This window comes from Delphinapterus leucas, chromosome 5, assembly GCF_059928025.1.
Source record: "Delphinapterus leucas isolate spDelLeu-1000000601 "Yukka" chromosome 5, BTC_Dleu_Yukka2, whole genome shotgun sequence".
Lineage (NCBI taxonomy): Eukaryota > Metazoa > Chordata > Mammalia > Artiodactyla > Monodontidae > Delphinapterus > Delphinapterus leucas.
Window position 1 is genome coordinate 136994938 of NC_143133.1, and position 22699 is coordinate 137017636.

A 22699-nucleotide genomic window follows, 5' to 3' on the forward strand; every position below is an offset into this window, starting at 1 on the left:
TCTGATTTGGTTTAGTAGTTGGTTCACGATCATAACCATTAAACCAGTCTGGCATTCCCAGGTAAGGTCCTAAGCCAGCCATGCAGAACCTACCAAGAGGAGTCCCAGGACCTACTGCGTGACCCTAGGGCACTCACTGAAAATGCACAAGCTTTGGAATTGAAGTGGGTGGGAAAGGTGAAGCCACGTCCTGTAGCCACAGTGAAGGATGAGAGCTGTTTACTCACTTCCAGACCACCGCCTAGAGAACTCACTAGGGGCTCCGTGCACTTGACGGGCAAAGGCAACAAAATGGCTTCTAGCTGAGAAACCTCAACTATAGAAGCTGCCTGAAGAGACCTTTTATAGCAGAGTTTATGGTTTGGAAGGAAACCCACTGGCACGATGACAGTGCTGAGGTGTGTGTTTCCCGGGGACCTGGGGGCCGTGCGTGGGGGGGATGGGAGGGGTTGTCTGGCATCTTGTGTTAAAGGGTCCCCTGAAGGGGCAGGAAGATGCCCCATAATGGGGCCAGACATGTTCAGCACGCCTGGCGGGTCCTGAGAAAGTCGTCCCGGAAACTGCAGCTCTTGGTCGTGGGAGGTGGAGGGTGTCTGTCCGGGCTCCAAGAGAGAAAGGGCCAGCACCCAGCTGAAGCCAGGGGGAGAAGGGTGACCGCAGCCCCTGCCCCTGTAGGTGTCCAGCTGGAGAAGCGCCAGGCTGACACGAGACCTTTATCCGCGCATCAGCTCTCGAGTTGAGGAGGTCCCACCGCAGGAGATGTTTTGATTTCCAAACAGAGTCGGCTTTGGGGAGCAGAGAAACTGCAGGCCTTTTCACAGTGAGAGCACCCAGAAAAGGATGGAGCCTGTCTTGGAGTGTGTGAGAGAAGGACCACCCGGAGGGGCATCCAGCACAAGGAGAGGAAGGGACACAACCACTTTCTTTTTTTCCTGTGATTCCTGCGTCTCCACGCCACTGGTTTCCTGCGTTTTCCTACTGGGAAGGCACCACACTTAGCTTGGCTAGGATTGTTGACATCACTTCAAACACTTGATAATTGAATTTCCTGGCCCCCAGCAATGAAAGGTAGATGGTATGAAATGGGATAAAGAGTCGTGCTGAAATGAAACAGTGACAAAGTGACCCACAACAGACATCATTCAGGCTCCCTAACTTCCATGAGTTTGCATCAAATGCAGAAACGTCTCATTCATTAGAGCTAACCAAGTGGAACTAACGCAGTGTCTTCTGTGTGCCAGGTTCCCTGGCATCCATTGATGCTGCCTGTGATTCCTGAGGCCGGCACTTCTCCCTGGGGGTTAGGAGTGGGGACAGGTGTGTCTAGGCACTGAGAGCCAGATGGCTCTGAGGTTGAGGCAGCCTTGCCTGTGCACCCCAGTGAGCTGCTAACATGGGATTTTTTTCTGCACTTGTCCCGACTTGTCAAAGGTCGAGAAGGAGTCCTCTAGGCAATTCTTTGAACTAAATATGAATAGTCCCACTTTATAAAGTCTGGCCTCAGAGCCAGGGCTCTTAAAAACTGGACATTTGCCTTTTTTCACTGTATAAATATTGAACTAATATATAAATGACAAAATCCATGAAGAAAGGAAGATTATTAAAGTTAAAACAATGACATACAGATTGTTTTAAAGATATTTGGTTGTAAATTAAAATGCATTTAAGTTAATTTGTGTAAGAAAAACCTCTTTAAATGAAGAAGGAGAAGGGCAAGCTCCAAGTGGCGGGTGCCACAATATTTACACTGTGATGAAACGTGCAGACTGGAGCATCAGAGCTACACTTCAGGTCCCAGCCTCCCACTATGCGATCTGGGGCAGATCCTCTACTGATGTAAACTTCCATTCCTTCATATAGATATGGATGTTCATGCTACCCTGGGGGTGTGCAGTGAGATTCTAGGTAAGTGCTTCATATAGATATGGATGTTCATGCTACCCTGGGGTGTGCAGTGAGATTCTAGGTAAGTGCTTCATATAGATATGGATGTTCATGCTACCCTGGGGGTGTGCAGTGAGATTCTAGGTAAGTGCTTCATATAGATATGGATGTTCATGCTACCCTGGGGGTGTGCAGTGAGATTCTAGGTAAGTGCTTCATATAGATATGGATGTTCATGCTACCCTGGGGGTGTGCAGTGAGATTCTAGGTAAGTGCTTCATATAGATATGGATGTTCATGCTACCCTGGGGGTGTGCAGTGAGATTCTAGGTAAGTCCTTCATATAGATATGGATGTTCATGCTACCCTGGGGGTGTGCAGTGAGATTCTAGGTAAGTGCTTCATATAGATATGGATGTTCATGCTACCCTGGGGGTGTGCAGTGAGATTCTAGGTAAGTGCTTCATATAGATATGGATGTTCATGCTACCCTGGGGGTGTGCAGTGAGATTCTAGGTAAGTGCTTCATATAGATATGGATGTTCATGCTACCCTGGGGGTGTGCAGTGAGATTCTAGGTAAGTGCTTCATATAGATATGGATGTTCATGCTACCCTGGGGGTGTGCAGTGAGATTCTAGGTAAGTGCTTCATATAGATATGGATGTTCATGCTACCCTGGGGTGTGCAGTGAGATTCTAGGTAAGTGCTTCATATAGATATGGATGTTCATGCTACCCTGGGGGTGTGCAGTGAGATTCTAGGTAAGTGCTTCATATAGATATGGATGTTCATGCTACCCTGGGGTGTGCAGTGAGATTCTAGGTAAGTGCTTCATATAGATATGGATGTTCATGCTACCCTGGGGTGTGCAGTGAGATTCTAGGTAAGTGCTTCATATAGATATGGATGTTCATGCTACCCTGGGGTGTGCAGTGAGATTCTAGGTAAGTGCTTCATATAGATATGGATGTTCATGCTACCCTGGGGTGTGCAGTGAGATTCTAGGTAAGTGCTTCATATAGATATGGATGTTCATGCTACCCTGGGGGTGTGCAGTGAGATTCTAGGTAAGTGCTTCATATAGATATGGATGTTCATGCTACCCTGGGGTGTGCAGTGAGATTCTAGGTAAGTGCTTCATATAGATATGGATGTTCATGCTACCCTGGGGGTGTGCAGTGAGATTCTAGGTAAGTGCTTCATATAGATATGGATGTTCATGCTACCCTGGGGTGTGCAGTGAGATTCTAGGTAAGTGCTTAGCACAGCAAGCCTACATAATAGCACCCAAAGGTAGTTATCACCATCATTATGTCACAAGCTTTAAAAAATGCTATAAGCAATAATAGTGAATAGTTTGCATTTCAAAACATTATCAAGATAAAGTGTTATAAAAAATAAACTCAAAATGTGTTAAAGACCTAAATGTAAGACCAGACAGTATCAAACTCTTAGAGGAAAACATAGGCAGAACACTCTATGACATAAATCACAGCAAGATCCTTTTTGACCCACCTCCTAGAGATATGGAAATAAAAAACGAAAATAAACAAATGGGACCTAAGGAAACTTAAAAGCTTTTGCACAGCAAAGGAAACCATAAACAAGATGAAAAGACAACCCTCAGAATGGGAGAAAATATTTGCAAATATTTTATTTATATTATAATAAAATAAATATATTTTATATATTTATTATATAGTTGCTTTTATAAGGCAACTGATAAAGGATTAATCTCCAAAATTTACAAGCAGCCCATGCAGCTCAATATCAAAAAAACAAACAACCCAATCCAAAAATGAGCAGAAGACCTAAATAGACATTTCTCCAAAGAAGATATACTGATTGTCAACAACACATGAAAAGATGCTCAGCATCACTAATCATTAGAGAAATGCAAATCAAAACTACATTGAGGTATCACCTCACACCGGTCAGAATGGCCATCATCAAAAAATCTACAAACAATAAACGCTGGAGAGAGTGTAGAGAAAAGGGAACCCTCTTGCACTGTTGGTGGGAATATAAATTGATACAGCCACTATGGAGAACAGCATGGAGGTTCCTTAAAAAACTACAAATAGAACTACCATACAAACCCAGCAATCCCACTCCTGGGCATATACCCTGAGAAAACCATAATTCAAAAAGAGTCATGTACCACAATGTTCATTGCAGCTCTATTTACAATAGCCAGGACATGAAAGCAACCTAAGTGCTCATCGACAGATGAATGGATAAAGAAGATGTGGCACATATATACAATGGAATATTACTCAGCCATAAAACGAAACGAAATTGAGTTATCTGTAGTGAGGTGGATGGACCTGGAGCCTGTCATACAGAGTGAAGTAAGTCAGAAAGAGAAAAACAAATACCGTATGCTAACACATATATATGGAATCTAAGAAAAAAAAAATGGTCATGAAGAACCTAGGGGCAGGATGGGAATAAAGACACAGACCTACTAGAGAATGGACTTGAGGACATGGGTAGGGGGAAGGGTAAGCTGGGATGAAGTGAGAGAGTGGCATGGACATATATACACTACCAAATGTAAAATAGATAGCTAGAGAGAAGCAGCCGCACAGCACAGGGAGATCAGCTTGGTGCTTTGTGACCGCCTAGAGGGGTGGGATAGGGAGGGTGGGAGGGAGACGCAAGAGGGAAGAGATATGGGGACATATGTATATGTATAGCTGATTCAGTTTGTTATAAAGCAGAAACTAACACACCATTGTAAAGCAATTATACTCTAATAAAGATGTTAAAAAAAGATAAAGTGTTATAAAGAATAAGATTATAGTTACCATATTAAAACAAAAATATCCATATATGAATCATATTTCCGTCCTTCTATGCAATGACAATGCAGGAAAAAAGAAGATATCAAAAGCCAATTAATTAACAAGCTCTGTTATTCTGAGCAACTGACAATCTCTTTCATTCGTATTTTCTTCATACATTAGGTGGAATAATAATTACTCTAACTGGGAATGCTGTGAAAATAAAATGGAAACGAGACTTTAAAGGTTAATGTATTTTGTAAACTGTAAAAGAATATGCAAACTAGCTCACTCTACGGAAGGAATGTACTTATACTGTAGGAAAGATTTTACAATTCTGATCCTATAAAAGGTTAGTGGCTTATCCACTGTGCATGTAGCATCGCTAAGGAGATGACGTCTCTGTGTGAAGATGGAGTGAGTAGTGGTACCTGGCTGTCAGAATTCACAGGATCAGGCCGATGGTATGCTGGTGAATCTTTAACAGTGGATTCTGGTAGGCAGGGCTGGTTTAAGTGTTTGCCAATTTCTGCTGTGTAAATGCTCCTACACCGTAGCTGATCTTAAGCCACCAACGTAATGGAACTGAAAAGGGATTTTGTAGAGCATGAGTTTAGTTGGCCACCTGGAATTGGTGTAGTCCAGCTCCGGTACGACACTGGGTCAGGGGCACAATGCTTAGAAGGAAAAATGACTGTTCTTATCCTGCCCAGAAAGAACCCTAGCAAGGTCTGCCTTGTAGAAAGAAATGGTCAGAACCAAAACCACATTTGTTATCTTTCTACTCCAAAACTAGAGAATCTCTGAGAACGATAATTTGAAGGTTTATCCCTGCATAGTTTCACCATATTATTTAGGAAAATCCCAGTTATATAAGGTCTCCACTCCCTCCTCCAGGGAATGTCTTCCTTGTTATTCTGGCAATAATGAACTTTGCTTCCTTTGTCTTTATTTTAGTCTACAATTTTTTTTCTACTTTTTGTTTTTTACAAGGATGTAATTGTTGCCGTTGTCATTACACTGACTTCTTTTTCTGGATGAATGTAATCATTTTGCTGTAGATACCAATGTTTCTTTGACTTTCTGAGTGTAAAGGGAGTCAGGAAATCTAAAGCTTTGGCTGAAGTTATTTTTTCTGAATATAAGATTGTTAGTCTTGTATAATGTTTCTTGCACACCCAGTGCGTTTGGTCACTGTGACATCATGATGCGCATGTTCATAGAACATCCCAGCCACACCTGTGAGTCTTGACAGTGAAAAGGAGACACAAATCTCTGAATGGTCATTTCAGTCTAGGAGGGAAGATCAAAATATGTTAATGCCATACAACACTGAAGACGTGATTCATGAAAGAAATAGTCCATAAGCTGGACTTAATTAAAATTAAAAACTCTGTTCTGTGAAAGACAACATCAAGAATTAGAAGATACGACTGGGGGAAAATGTTTGCAAAAGACACATTGGATAAATCAGTTTATTTATGAACACTTTATTTATTGAAAACAAGCAATGCAATTTGTAAATGGGCCACAATTTTTAAAAGACAACCCACGAAGAGCGATATGCAGATGGCAAAAATGCACGTGGAAAGGTGCTCTGCATCAGATGCCATCAGGGAAATGCAAATTCAAACAACAATGAGACACCATGACACACCTCTTAGAACGGCCGCAGGCTGGAACACTGACAGCCACAAATGCTGACAAGCATGGGGAGCAACAGGAACTCTCATCATTGCCGGTGGGAATGCAAAATGGTGCAGCCACTTCTGAAGACGGTTTGGTAGTTTCTTACACAGCCAGACATTCTTTAACACATGACCCAGCAGCTGAACTTCTTGGTATTTACCCAAAACAGTTGAAAACTGATGCCCACACAAAAACCTGCACACAGATGTTCATAGTGTAAACATTTAAAATTTTTATAGAATAAACATTTATTCATAATTGTCAAAACTTGGAGCAATGAAGAATATTACTCAGCACTAAAAAAGAAATGAGCTATCAAGCCATGGAAAGAAAGGGACAAATCCTAAACACACATTACAAAGCAAAGAAGCCCATCTGTAAAGGCTACATAATTAATGACTCAAATTATATGACATTCTGGAAAAGGCAAAACTGGAGAAGGTGAAAAGATAGGTGGTGGCCTGGGCTAGTGTTGGGGGAGATGAACAGGCAGAGCGCAGAGGGTTTCTAGGGCAGTGAAAATACCCTGCATGGTAATTAGAATGATGGATGCATTTCATTATACATTTGTCCAAACCCAAACAACTTTTTAACACATGTAATTAAATAACTAACACATCATTTATTCCCTGCAGTATTTAGGAATGATTTCCGCGGTGCTCAGAGGAGCCATCGTCTTTATGAAGAACAAGTTAAAAGTGTTAAAAATAAACACTGCAAACGAGTAAGAGACAACCTTATATTCCCTGGAGGCTGGAAGAGTCTTAAATTTCCCCCTGAACCAATCGTTGTTGTTGCTTTTTTTTTTAACCGTCCTGGGAGTCCCTAAGAAAAAGAGACGGCTTCTGAGCTTCTCCCTAATCAATTAGTCAATCAATCAATCAATCATTGAACAGTTATTTATTTTTAATAAGTATTTCAAATATTCCACCATTTACGAGAATGTCAGATAAAACCTTTAGGGACTGAAAAGGTTTTGCTGTAGAGTTATCTTTTTGATGAGAGGATGAAACAGCTCACATTCTGCATAACAGCAATTATGTGCCACATTTCCCTGATGGCACGTGCACAACGAAGTGGAGGGAGCGTGCTCTCAGACTGGCAGAAGAAAAGAAAGTGACAATAAAATCAGAGCCTCACCTCATAGCCTGAGTCACACCCGCAGCGATGACAGGATTTTGACAGATGAAAGCACTAGAGGTAATTTTCCCTTGACAGTCACGTGAAATTCTTCTGAAGACAGCCTGGCAGAGTGCAAGGGAGAAAGAATATGGGGTCACAAGTCTGGAAATCGCAAAGTCAAAAGCCAGCAGAGCTCAGTTAATGAAATCATGAAATGCCACTTCGACTCTGGTTGACGGAAATGAAATAGATTGACAGCTTCCACCACATGGCATCCTCGAAGCAGAGGGGCACGGCGGGCAAGCCCACCAGGCATCCAGGACTCCCTTGCAGAGACCTCTCTTCCTAAGACTCAGCGTAGCATTTTGAAAAATAGGTTAACAACGCTCTCATTTGTTTCACATGTAGCTTCATTATGTACAATTCGAGAGAAAGTGTACACTTTGAGCAAACAAATGTATATAAGATTTTTAATTTAAAAATGAGATATTTTCCTTCATAACAGTTTTCTGTGAACCAGAAGCACATGTTTGTGTCCTGTTACATCCCATGCCAATCTGTCAGAAATTCCTGTGGGTTCTCCCTTCAGAATACATCCCCAATCCAGCCACTTCCGACCAACCCCACTGTTTCAGTCTTGCTGGAGCCCCCAGAATCTCTCACCTGGATACTCACCTCCCAACTGTTCTCTCTGCTTTTACCCTCGGGTCTTCCCCAGGTGCCTCCTCAGCTGATCCTCTGATCCCTTTAAAATCTAAAATGCATTTTTTAAAAAGCAGCAAATTCCATCATGCTTCTCCTGGGCTTAAACACTGCATTTCACTGGAAGTGAAGCTGAGGTCCTCCCAGCGACCTGCAGCCTGGCTCAGTCTGCTACAGAGTCACACAGCCTCCTGCAGCTTCTGGGCTTTGCACTGGCTGTTCCTCGGCCTGGGTTGCTCTCCCCCCAGTAACGGCAGGGCTGAATCTCTAACCTGCTTCAAGTGTCAACTGTCACCTTCTCAATGAGAACTACCCATCCCCCTGGAATCTCCCTTACCCTGCTCCATTGTACTTTCTTATAACACGTCACCAACTACTATACTAAACTATTTGTTCATTACGGTTATTTTTAACTCAGTCTCCCTACTGTAATGTCAGCTTTCTGAGGAATGGGGTCTTTGAGTTGGTCACTACTATATTCTGGGCACCTAGGACAATCTGGCACACCGTTATGACTCAAAAAATATTTGTTGAATGAATGAATTATAGACAATGGCATAAAAGGTCGAACCACTTGCAGGGCTGAGGTGATATTTACTTTTAAAGGAGCTGTGCTCAGTTGAAGACATAAGAAATGGGGCTACATCATAATGATACATTGAATAAATAATTTGCACATTAAGACTAGTGATTAGAAACAACGTCAGCAACATTTTGAATGGATCACACAATTGTGTATGTGATTAAGAAATTTCATGACAGGAAATAAGACATAACTCATGAATACGTGTTAAAATGTTCCATCTGCTTAGAATGGTTTCTTGCTTATCCATTTAAATAAAATGAGGGTAATAAATAACATTTGAACAGCAGTAGTGCTTTGTAAAAAGCTCTTCTTTCCCTCCCCAGTGTTCCTGTCCTTGGCTGGTTTACGGGAAAGCTCTCCACCAAGTGCATTATATACTCTTTCTCTAAGCCCAGACAAACCAAAAAGTTAGCATTGGGGTTACCGTTCAACAGACAAGAAGACTGGGGCTCAGGGAGTATTAGGAGTTTTGCCCGCACTTATTCAGTTAATTTAAGACTCTAGTCACGCAACATCTTTCCTGATGATGCCAAAGACCTGGCAGCAACTTGACCTTCTGTGTTCCAGGAGCGCAGCACAGGGACCTGCAGGTACCTTAACACCTCTGGGACTGTTTCCTTACATCTGCCTTCCCTACTCCTGATTCATCAGTTGTCTCTGATTCATGTTCACTCAGTCTCATCTAAAGCAGTTTGGGTGTACAAATTTAACACAGCTCAAGCCATTTTGCAGGTATTTTGCCAATAGCTTCTGTCACTTTGATGTTTCACGGTGTGATTATTTTATTTGCATTTAGTTATTTCACACAGGAAAGGAAAAATTATGAGTCTCAAGATTATGGCAAACCTAGTCAGATGAACGATGCCAACTTCAGAGACATTTAAATAAGATTATTTTGAAATCTATTCTAATTAATTGCCAACATGATCTAGGCATTCTTTTAGTGTTTGTAGGATTTTTTTCCCAAAGCTTGTATCTAACAAAGTTGTATCGATACACCTCAAAACACTGGATTTACAGTGATAAAAATGGGGTAAACTCAACAGGTAAAGTGAATGTGTTTTTTTCCATGGGTTTTAACAAAAGTCATTTTTAAGAAAACATTAGACTGCAAACTGAGCAAATGGTTAGTTTTCATAGCTCCTGAAATATTAATGTGACTATCACTGTATAAAACTTGTGGCACCTATCAGAAGGGTACAGCTTGCTGAAGTTTTAGAAACTAACACTAACACACCTGTGTAACTGACATCCAGACAAAGAAGTTGAACTAACAGACGCTGCCCTGGCATTCCAGCCCCTTCTATCACTACAGTGCCGCACACAGCTCCCCTCCCGCCTCTAGGGTCCTCATTGCTCTTAGAGAAGTGATTCTTTTTTTAAAAAAAATAATTCATTTTATTCATTTAGTTTTGGCTGCATTGGGTCTTCATTGCTTCACACTGTAGCTTTCTCTAGTTACAACGAGTGGGGGCTGCTCTTCATTGCAGTGCGCAGGCTTCTCATTGCGGCGGCTTCTCTCACTGCAGAGCACGGGCTCTAGGCGCCCCCACGGGCTTCAGTAGCTGTGGCACACGGGCTCAGTAGTTGTGGCTCACGGGTTCCAGAGCGCAGGCTCAGTAGTTGCAGTGCACGGACTTAGTTGCTCCGCGGCATGTGGGATCTTCTCAGACCAGGGCTCGAACCTGTGTCCCCTGCATTGGCAGGCAGATTCTTAACCACTGCGCCACCAGGGAAGTCCTGAGAAGTGATTCTTCAGTTTTTTGTTTTATTATTTCTTCCACCTTCTTTGAGGTATAATTGGCAAATAAAAATTGCAAATATTTAGGTTGTACAACGTGATTCTTTTTAGGTGTATGCTGTAATATACGTGTACACTGTGAAATGAGGATGCCGTCAAGTTAATTAATGCATCTGTTGCCTCCCATAGTTACCTGTGTGTGTGTGTGTGTGTGTGTGTGTGTGTGTGTGGTGAGAATACTTAGGACCTATTCTCTTCATCAACGTCAAGTGTACCATGCAGTATTCTTTACTCTAGTCAGCATGCTGTTCACTGCCCAGAAATTATTCATCTTGTAACTGAAGCTTTGTGCCCTGGGACCAGCAATTCCCCGTAGTGCCCACCCCCAGCCCCTGGCACCCACCCCTCTACTTTCTGGCTCTATGAGTTTGACTTTTTAAATTCCACGTATCAGTGAGATCATGAACTACTTGTGTCTTTGTGTCTGGCTTGTTTCACTTAGTGTAACGTTTTCCAGGTTCATCTATGCTATTGCAAGTGGAGTCTTCATTTCTTCATGGCGTTTCTAAACGTCTGCAGATGAAACTCATCTTGAAGCAGCTATGGGGGCTGCCACTGTACAGATGGAAAGATGGAAGTTGTCAAGCTGGCACATCACGAGCTGTCCTGAAAGCAAGACGGAGCCACTCTGTCCTCTCATCCTGACAAGTAGGATTCAAGTTCATAGCTTATGTCTTCAGGCTCATATGAATTTTCTGTAGTGTGTATGTCGCTAAGAAAAGGGGAGAATCTGAAGAACTCTCCCTAAACAACCAGGTCCTACTGTACAGTGCAGGGAACTATATTCAGTAGCCTGTGATAAACCATCATGGAAAAGAATATTAAAAACCAATCTATATATATGTATAGCTGAATCACTTTGCTGTATGGCAGAAATTAACACAACATTGTAAATCAACTATACTTCAATAAAATTTTTAAAAAAGAACTCTCCCTTTTCCTTCTCAGAACAACAAAAATGGAATTATTTAGACGTGAAAACATGGTGTTAATCTAAAAAAATCTTTAGAAGAGAACCTTAAGTCAGCAGAGAATATAATACTAAATGTTCAGTGGTCTCATTTTTGGTATTAAATACCTTAGCAATAACCATGTTGTCATTTTATTTTTACGTCTAGTGAACTGATCTTTTACACACTTTTTTTGGTGACATTGGTGTTGAGCAATTTTAAAACGTCCAAGTGGGGTTAATATTTTGTTCAAGGAGGGCCAGAGTAGTGTATACAGCTGTAGGTAGAGTTTTCTTAGGGGAAAATCATGCTGGGAAAGTAGTTATGTTGAAACCAATCTGCTTAGTGTCATGAAGAGGAATCTTGTAAGTAGCGACATCTGTTGGACCTATCACATCGAAAATGAAAACATCCCCACCACATGAATTATAGCAGATTCTTCTTGCTACCAAAACCTCGGTTCCTTTGTCCTAGGGCTAATGAGAAAAAATATATACTCACTTTGTGTTTTTTTTATTTTTATAAATATAAAATAAAATTAGATGATAGAACTTTATAAAGTAAATAAAAAGAAGAAAAAAATCATCCACAATTCCACCATTCACAGATAACTCTTAAAGTGTTATTCTGTTTTTTTCCTTGCACATAAATGTACATGTATTTGTTAACAAGATAATATTATATGTATTGCTTTGTAATCTGATTTTTGTCATTTATTAATCCACTTTAAACATATTGTCACATCATTAAATATTTACATTTATTTCCAAGATGTATTTCAATAAACATACTGGTGAAATATTTTTATAAGTATTTCATCTGTTTTACATACATATATATACACAAATACACATATAAAACACACACACACACACACACACACACACAGCCAGTCCCCAATTTAGGCTGAGATAAGGTAAGATGTTTTATAGGTTAAGTGTATGAAAGGCACTTTTTTTACTATGAGCTTTTTTTTTAAATCTCTCTTCATTCACATAACTTAATATCTGTGAGATTCACTCATGTTGCATGTATCAGTAGTTTTTTTTTAATTGCTGAGTAAGGCTCCATTGTATGGATACATCTTCATTTATTTACCCATTCTCCTGTTATGGATGTTTGCATCGTCTCCAATTTAGGGATTAACTGCATTTTTGACTTACAGTATTTTCAATTTACAATGGGTTTATTGGGATGTAACCCCATAATAAGTTAGGATGATCTGTATATGTGTGTGTGTGTACATGTGTATGCAAATTATTATTTGCCTATTTTTCCAATGGTATGTTTCTCTTGCTCATTATTTTCTAAGGTATCAACATGTTAAGAATTTAACTGTCAGACATTCATGACTCAAACAATTCTCAGCTTAAAATTGGTCTTTCAAGTTTGTTCATTCAAAAAAATTACATTAAAAATATTTTTCTTTACAGATTCTTTCTTTAGTGGGATGCTTCAGTAAGATATTGCCCATAATACAATCATTTAAGTCTTGTCCATATTTTTCTTTACCCCATACATGATTTAATTTTTTAATGTTTCATCATTACTCCTTATCTGGAATAACAACTTTAGAAAAGCAGAAATATCATTTTATTCCAAAATTATTATCTAGTTATAAACATATTTGTTGGATAATGCATTCTTTCCCCACTAACTTAGAATGACCTATTTATTATATACTAAATTCTTGTAGGTACTTTGATCTATTTCTTTCTACTTTCATTCCATTAATTTAATTTAATATTGTATCATTGCCATACTGTTATTAAAATTTTTATATTGATAATATATCTGAATCTCTGATGGGGCGTGTCTTCTTGCTTAATTTATGTAATATTTTTCCACCACATCAACAGTAAAGGGACCTTATATCAGACGCTTCCACTAATTCCCACCAAGTCTGGCTTCTGTTGTCATGTATTTTCTTCTACATATGTTTAAAACAACCTCAAAATATATCGTTATTATTTTTGCTTTAAACAATTACTCTTTAAAGAGATCTAAAAGTACGTATTTTATATCTACACACACATTTACCATTTCCCTAGCTCTTTAGTCCTTTGTGCGCATCCAGATTTCCATCTGGTACTGTTTTCCTTCTGCCTGAAGGACTTCCTTAACATGTCTGGTAAGTCCACTGGTTAAAATTTGTTCCGTTTTTTTTTATGGCTTAACAAGTCCTTTTTTCACCTTCAATTATTGAGTTGTTGGGTATTTTTTCCTTCTGTGCATAGAATTCCAGATTGGCAATTTTGTTTCTTCATCATCTTTCAGTACTTTAAATGCTGTTCCATTGTTTTCTGGGTTGCAACGTTTCCAACAGAAAGTATCCTGTCATTTTTGTCTTTGTTCTTCTGTGCTTATGTGTCTTTTCTCTCTGACTGATTTGAAAGATTTTTCTTTACCTCTGGTTTAAACCTTTTGTTTTATTTTTCTTATTTTACTAGATCAAGTGGAACTTCCATATCAACAGTAATGCATAATTTTAGTAGAAGACATTATTATCAACTTCTTGGGTTTAATGAATATGACAATGATAATGATAATAATAATAATAGTTATCAGAATGGTGAAGGCAATGTTACCTCAAAACATTGCTCCAATCAAAACAAAGTGTAATATAGTAAAAAGAATGGGGTTTCAAAATGAGAATAACATGGACTTTTATCCTAGCTTTGAAATTATGTTGGAGAATAGGTGAGCTGTGATTCTTCACCCCTTGCCTTTTGGTTGTGTGGTGTGACTCATTTCTTTGACATGATATAACCATAATTTGCCAAGTGCCTCTGCGATGGGTTTTATGTCAGAGGCCTCTGTCACAATCTTGGATATGCCCCAGGAGCCCCTGATCTAAGGAGGCTCAGTGTAAGTGGAGCCCCTGCCACTGCAGCATGGAGCTGAGCTGCACCTGCCAACCTACAGATTATGTGAATGAATGCTTGCTTCATACCATTGAGTTTGGGGATCATTTGTTACACAGCATGACAGTAGGAGTAGCTAATGAATACAAGTACCTCCTTCAAAGACTTTGTTGTGAATTTCTCCATTCATTCCTTGAACTAATATTTATTAAGCACCTATTCTATGCTATAGTGATGAGAGGGTCTAAGGCTACAATAGCAAAGAAGATGTCGTGGTACTTATATCGTCTGGAGGTGTGAGGTTAAACCTAAAGGAAATGGAAACAAAATAATTTTGAATGATAAGTCTCAACAAGAAAACAAACAAAAGCTGAGATGAATCAGACCATGTGGTGATTTACTTTGAACAGGGTAGGCAGGAAAGCTGTCGTGAGCTTTAAGGGATGAGAGATTGCTATATGACAGTAAATGAACGTAGACCTTGTTCTAAGTGTAACAGAAAGTCATGAAAAGGTTTTTATTAGGAAAGTGACATGATATGATATTCATTTTGAGAAATGTAATTTTGCTCTAAAGAATGGATGAAAGAAGGGCAAAAGTGATCAAAGAGGACTCCAGTGCTCCAGGCAAACTGTAGGAGCCCTACCTTGGAATTCCCTTTACCCCATCTTTTCAGGAAAAGTGGTTCTCATATAGCCTCTGTGATTGTGTTACAAAGTAGAAAAAGGGATGTCAAGAAGGGCAGTGTGGCATGACAGACTTTCAACAATCCAGTGATGTGCGGCCAAGGGATCAGGACCCTTATAGAGAATGGTACTCAGAGCAGCTTATACAGAAGTTAGAAGGGGCAATAGATGCCATGGAGATAACTCCGGGGAGATGGAAAGACATCCTTCTTCCCCGCCCCACCCCGCAAATATTTTACCACCATATCTGAAACAGGAAAAAGCGACTTTGAATGGGAACTGTCTGGGGCTTGGGATTATTGGCAAATGTGGAAGAAAGTGTAACTGGGATGACCAGTGTTACAAGCTCCACCTCCTTTTACATCCCATTCCTTTGAAACATCTCTGCAGACCCCAAGGTGCCACAGAAGGTGGTTTAGAAATAACTGTCTTGGACTTCCCTGGTGTCACAGTGGTTAGGAATCTGCCTGCCAATGCAGGGGACACGGGTCGAGCCCTGGTCCGGGAAGATCCCTCATGCCATGGAGCAACTAGGCCCGTGCACCACAGCTACTGAGCCTGTGCTCTAGAGCCTGTGAGCCAAAACTACTGAAGCCCATGCACTGGAGCCTGTGATCCACAACAAGAGAAGCCACCGCAATGAGAAGCCTGCAAACCTCAACGAGGAGTAGCTCCCGCATGCAGCAATGAAGACCAAACACAGCCAAAAAAAAAAAAAAAAAAAGAAAAGAAAAGAAAGAAAGAACTATCTTAAGGAATAACTGCTTAGTAAGGCACATAAAAGGCCTTCAGTGACTTGGTGCCCACACTCTCCAGTCTGCTTCTCAATGAGCTCCCACTTCTTTTCTGTGTCTGTGTCCAACTGTGCGGACCTGTGTCCAGATCCCTTAGTGCAATTAGTCATTTGTGTCTCTGTTTTTCTGTCTCTATCTCTGTTTCCATCTCTTACTCTCTGTCCCAAGAACAATGCTGTCCTTGCAACTGCTAGGCAAGCATGTGCTTGTTTTGGGAATCCACCTGACAATTTTGGATTAGACTATCTGAGCCTATTTGTGGCATAGATGCTGCAAGGTGTAGGTGTCCACAAACCAGTTAAATTGTGAACTGATTGTGATCAGGAGTCAAGCCCATTTTTCCTTTGTCTTTATAGCCTGTGGACTAGTGCACTGTCGTGATGTAGAGTCATGACTGATCAGACAGCAGACTATCAGTTAGCAGTCACTTTGTAATTAACTACCCCAAACTACGGTGACTTAAAACTATGAGCCTGTGTTAGCTCGTAATTGTGTAAGTGGAGTGGGTGGTCCTGCTGACTGGGCAGGGCTAAGCTGATCTCAGAGGCCTTGCTTGTACCTTCATCTGGGGTCAGCTGGCTGGTCCAGGATGGCCTGAGACAAACGACTCATCCCTCTTCATGCGGATGCAGGCTCTTCTCTGCCAGCAGGACAGCTGGGCAGCTGGACACGCAGCAGCCTTTGGAGAAAGGAGTGGACGCACCCAGGAAGCCCCTGAATTCAGGTCTCCGCACTGGTGCAACGTCACCTCTGCCATATTTTATTGGCCAAAACAAGTTCACACGGCTGGTCACAGAGCAGCGCAAGAGGTTCCACTGCTTCATAAATAAAAATATTGCCTGTATTTGACCACTACTTGAAAAAGACCTAACATTGTCCTGAGGGTAAGCATGGGATACAGATAGGATACATGATTTTTTAAAAATATAAGTTAAACATAAAGTAATATACTCAATATTTTGTAATAATGTATAAGGGAAAAGAAACTGAAAAAAATACATGTGTATATGTGTGTGTGTGTGTGTATAACTGAATCAATTTGCTGTACAGCTGAAGCTAACACATTGTAAATCAACTATACTTCAATAAACAAACAATAAAAAATAAACATAAGATGAAACAGGAAAGCTCATTAAAGAATCTTCCCCGGGGGATATTATCAGACTTCACAATGGTCTTGGAAGTTTTAAATTTTAAATATGCACAGAAATGGAAAGAAGCGGAAATAGAGAGAAGAAAAATGGTTGAAAAGGATTAGAAATCAATTTCCTAAGAAAATGTGAATAATTGTCTTGACTTAAATGGCATTCTTTTTTTTTTTTTTTTTTTTTGCAGTACGCGGGCCTCTCACTGTTGTGGCCTCTTCCGTTGCGGAGCACAGGCTCCGGACGTGCAGGCTCAGCGACCATGGCTCACGGGCCCAGCCGCTCCGTGGCATCCGCCTGCCGATGCAGGGGACACGGGTTCGGATTGATGGGTCAGTTACTGAAAAATGTGGGAAGAGGGTCACAAAGAAGCAAGAGATTGACGTACTGTCAAAATGTTGGCCGTTCCATGCCAAGGATGACACGCCAAGAGCGGTATGAGACAGTGACCGGAAAATGGCCAGCGAAGGGGGTGTTGCCGTCCTGCTAAGGAATGAACAGCCAGACCAAACGTCACGTCTGCATGGGGTGAGGTTTAGTCAGTTTACCAAGAAGGTTTTCCTAGCTATGCGCCCTGGGAGCAGCCTGGCTTCTCCTCCACCTAGAAAATGCTGCGCCTCCCAGCACCTCCCAGACCTCACGGGGGGCGGGGGGCCATGTGAGGAAGGACACCTGAAGTTTAATCTTCCGTGTCTTCAGGAGAAATCCATCTTGTTCCGATTCGACACAATATAGGACTTGAATGGCCAGACTTATTTCAAAACAGTGTCCTGTAACACTGTGGGTTTCTAGATCTCAGAGAGCATTTGGACCGAACCTAATGTGTGTCATATCTGTGTACTGAGACTCAGAGAGCTGGGCGTCTCCAACGACACCAGAAAAACCCCTCCCTTATATTCCTCCGCAGGCTTCAGCCCTCTGCCTCTACCTGTCTCTCCTCCTGTCAGAACTTGAGGGGTATTCAGGGAGAATATACAATCCAATATGCTTTTTTTTTTTTTTCCACTTTGTTTCATAGTGGACTTTATTGGGAAAAGTTATTGTAAATGACATTCAAATTCATAAAATTTAAATAAGAAAGTAAAATTATACCTTGTAGCTCTAGTAATCGCTATAGTAACCACAAATAAGGTAAGTCTAAATTACTGCCTAAGCGAACACTATTTTGTCAGGCTTCTCTCATAAGCCCAAGGTAGGAAACACTGCAATTATTAGAAGTGAGCCCAATGACGAATTTGCATTTGAAGCTGAAGAAAGGGAGAAAACCGTGTTCTGATTACAGCATCACGACACTCTAGCCTGAAAAGCACCTTTATTAATGTCCTGCAGCAGAGTATATTAGTTATTGTAACCACGCATTAAAATTTGTAGTTTGGGGACTTCCCTGGTGACGCAGTGGTTAAGAATCCACCTGCCAATGCAGGGGACACGGGTTCGAGCCCTGGTCCGGGAAGATCCCATATGCCGCGGAGCAACTAAGCCCGTGTGCCACAACTTCTGAAGCCCACGCATCTAGAGCCTGTGCTCTACAACAAGAGAAGCCACCACAATGAGAAGCCCGTGCACCGCAACGAAGAGTAGCCCCCGCTCACCGCAACTAGAGAAAGCCCGCGCACAGTAAAGAAGACCCAACACAGCCAAAACTAAATTTTTAAAAAAGAAAAAATAATTATTTCGTGTCATTAAGAGAGCAATCAGTTTTCTTCATGATACATCATGTTTTACTCAGTTTCGTGTGGTTTGTCCCTCCAAAGACATTTCTGGGACTGTTCCTTTTTCCAGGGCCTCCTAAGATGCCCAGGTTGCTTACTCTGGGTCATCTTTGGTCATTTAATACCAGCCAAACTTCCGGAACCAGTGGAAGCCCTCTCCCTGAACCAGACCCCCTTCTCTCAAACCCTACAGCTGCCACCACTAGAAGACAGGCATCTCAACTTGGTCAACAGTGTTCCTAACAAGTTAATGTGGGATTCTCTTTGGTTATGGAATTTTTACGCTTATAAAAAAATATAGCTAGATATATGCTCCTGAATTCTAAAAGTATTTTGACTGACTTAAACACAAGTATGTCTTTGCAAAATTGACCAGCTTGGCCAGGTCTGAAATCTATTTTCCTATGGAATCTAATATCAGTGTCCTATTTAGCAAACACAAGAGTGAAGAACACTGACAGGTCTTTAGAAGCCCTGAGGGGTGGGGGCAGCCTGAGATGCTGTCCACGGCTTTGACCTCACTGAGGGCCTGCACAGGGCTCACGTGCTTCTTCTGAGATGCCCTCTTAATCTTGGTCTGTGTCTCATCCTGTGCCTCTCTCTTCACCAAGGGCTTTTTCTCAGGCACCTTCATCTTCCATGACACAGCAGGGAGGTTACGGGAAGCCCTCCCCTGAGACTTCTAGTATTTGGCGGAGGCTGCACACGACACCTTCACTGTCTGCACCACCGCGTTCATCAAGTTCTTAGCGCTTGGATCAGGGACGTGGCGCTGTCCACCCCGGAGACGACCAGCTCCCCAGCGAGGTTCTGCACGTCAGCCTTGACTTTGCTGTAGGTGTTGAGCTGGTGGCAGTAGAGGACGATGCACTGCAGGTAGGCCAGCAGGTCCCTCTTGCAGGCTGAGTCTGGGCAATGGTCTGCGACGGTACGGCCAGGCTTACCCATCCAGGATCCCGCCTCAGCAATTTTCTTGGCGGCACTGATCACATCTGATGTGTCTTTGAGCGGTCCTTTACCTCGGGTAAAGTCCTTCATCTCCATCATGATCATGCACGTCTGCTTGGCCAGCACGATGATGTCATTACCACGGTCGACCCACTTGGACACTTCGGCATCCAGCTTGCTCTTTTCTTCCTGGAAACTGGCCACCTGTTCCGCAGTCTTTGCTTTTTGCTCCTGGGGAAGGAGAGCCATGGTCGCCCGGGCACTCTGGCCAGCCATCAGCTGACCGTCTTCCGTCCGGACGCTTGTCCTGCTTCTGACATCGAAGTCTTCCGTCTCGAAGTCCGAGTCACCCAGCTCCTCAGGGGTCCTTATCATCAGCAGCGCTTTCCTGACGTCCCGGATGCCGTCGTACACCAGGCGTGAGGCGTCAGTAAACTCCTCCTCCTCCATGGGCTGGGCCGGGTCCGAGCTGAGGGCTTCCACGGCCGCTTCGCTTGCTCGGTAAAATGTGGCATGACTGTGTTGGAGAGGAGTTTGGTGGCTTCCAGAACCTTCTCTGTGTAGACCCCTGGCTCGTAGGTGTCCGTCTCTGAGGTGACCACGTGAATGACCCGAGCAGCTCGGCCTCGAGTTGCACCAGCTGTGCGGTACATCCCATCCGCATCTTTCTCATGGAGAGCGATGACGCATTTGTTCACGTCTTTCAAAATGTGATTCTCTGAGACAGCCAGGAAGTCATCAATGGAAGTAATGTCATTGACATCATCTGTGAGACCTCGGACTTGTTTTTCCCACCGTTCTTTAAAAGGATCCATGTTCTCTTGGGCCAGTTTACTCCGTGGTTTTGCTGCTAAAGCCAACGCAGCATTGATAACCTGAGGACAGAGGGCTTCTAGCTAGCTTGCAGACATTCAAAGAAGCTTTACACCTTCTTCATTGTTTGAGATGGAACAGGACAAGCCGGTGACCTCAGTTAATTTGTCGGCACGTTCACGGAAAACTCGGGCATTTCTTTAACTTCTTTCTTGTTTCCATTCTTTGCAGCTTCAATCAATACTAAAAGTGGAACGCTGGTTTCCAGAAATGAATCTGAAACATGGTCCATGACAGCTTTGCAGAGCTGCCTCTGCAAGTCCGTGGTCTTCTTGGTCATTTTATCTATTGCAGAATTGAGTGCATCACTCCCTTCTTTACGCCCAGCGTTGCCCATGTACTGTGAGAGCAGGTCCTGCAAGGCCTGGCGGACAGCATTACACTCGGCCACGACTCTCTCACGCCGGTCATCACGTGTGCAGGATGAATCAGCCATCAGGGCAGCCCCACTAATGATGCTTTGCAGGCGCCCCTCCAGGGAAGGCCTAAAGCGCTCCTCGCTGAAGCTCAAGGGGTCCACAATGATTTGTTTATCAAAGTTATTGAGGGCACATGCCAGTTCTCCTCCTTCTCGACCCTGGTGCTGGGAGGCGTCATCTGATCCAGTAGCCTGGGCTGCACTAGAAACGCCTGTGACCGCCTCCCGCAGCTGCTTGTATATCAGGTCTCTGCTGGCCTTACAGGCTGCGACATCAGCGTGCTGTAGGCATGCCTGGGGTGCAGTATAGAGGATTGGAACGTTTTTCTGCAGGATTCCTCTGGCTGCAGCCATCGGATCACGATGGCCCATATCTTTCCGTTCCTGTTGTCTTTTGGCTGCCATAATGTTCAGCTTATCCACTTCAGGTTTCAGGGCCTTATACTGTATTCCCAAGTCCTGTTCAGTGCCAGCATTCCCCAGTTTCAAGATACCGTCTTCTACAACTTTCAGCTGAACAAGTAATTTGTAGGCATCTGTCACGTCAGGCAAATTAAGCAGCCGGGTAACACCAGAGAGCAAAGCTCGAGCTGCCCGAACCGCGTTGCCACGCGTCGTGGGAGAAGAGGGACCATCCACAAACTCTCCAACAGCACTCTCCATCAAATCTCCTTGTTTTCAAACACCTTCTACAGCAGCCACAAGCTCCTCCTTGAGAAACTGACTCTCCTTTGCAATTTTATCCCTGTCCTCCAAGAAATTGTCTGTTGCTTGTTCGACAGATGCAGCCCAAACATGGGCCTTCTTAGAACGACCTCAATTCTTATTAGAGGGCCCCTTGCTATTGGTATTGACCAGGGTTGTAACCTGGGTAACAAGAGGCTGCAACAGTCTTTCAACTGCCAGAGTCCTGATCTCTAGACTTTTGGGGTCCCGTTTGATGTTTATGTTGCCTGCGTGGACAGCAGTCATTTCTGTGGCGAGCTCGGCAAGTGCAGGAAGATTCCTGAAGCCCGAGGCCAACGGCCATCACTTTGTCTTCCCTGTTATGTTTTGATTAAGTTAAATAGTATTTTCTGAGGGTTACCTAGATGGATATTGGAAGGACGGAGAGACACGAAAAGATTTTGTTACTTTCCACCCGCTAAGCACAAGAGGCCAGCTGAGCAGGTCAGAGAGTGGGTGACAAATGACTGTAGGTGACAAATGACCGTAGGTGACAAATGAGCGTAGGTGACGAATGAGCGTAGGTGACAAATGTCTGTAGGTGACAAATGAGCGTAGGTGACGAATGAGCGTAGGTGACAAATGTCTGTAGGTGACAAATGACCGTGGGTGACAAATGACCGTAGGTGACAAATGAGCATAGGTGACAAATGAGCGTAGGTGACAAATGACTGTAGGTGACAAATGACCATGGGTGACAAATGACCGTAGGTGACAAATGTCTGTAGGTGACAAATGACCGTGGGTGACAAATGACCGTAGGTGACAAATGAGCGTAGGTGACAAATGACTGTAGGTGAGCAGGTCTGGTGCACAGCAGCTGAGCAACACCTGTTAGTCAACCATAACATAGCTAGCATTGGATTATGGACAGAGGAATGGATGAAGAAGATGTGGGACATCTATACAATGGAATACTACCCAGCCATAAGAAAGTGCCATTTGCAGCAACATGGACGGGCCTAGAGACTGTCATACTGAGTGAAGTAAGTCAGACAAAGAAAGACAAAT

The 22699-nt window shown here is 42.6% G+C and overlaps 1 pseudogene; it reads right to left on the reverse strand.

Moving 5' to 3' along the window:
* Positions 1–19117: 19117 nt before the first annotated feature.
* Positions 19118–21675, reverse strand: LOC111178986 (catenin alpha-1 pseudogene; annotated as a pseudogene).
* Positions 21676–22699: the final 1024 nt, after the last annotated feature.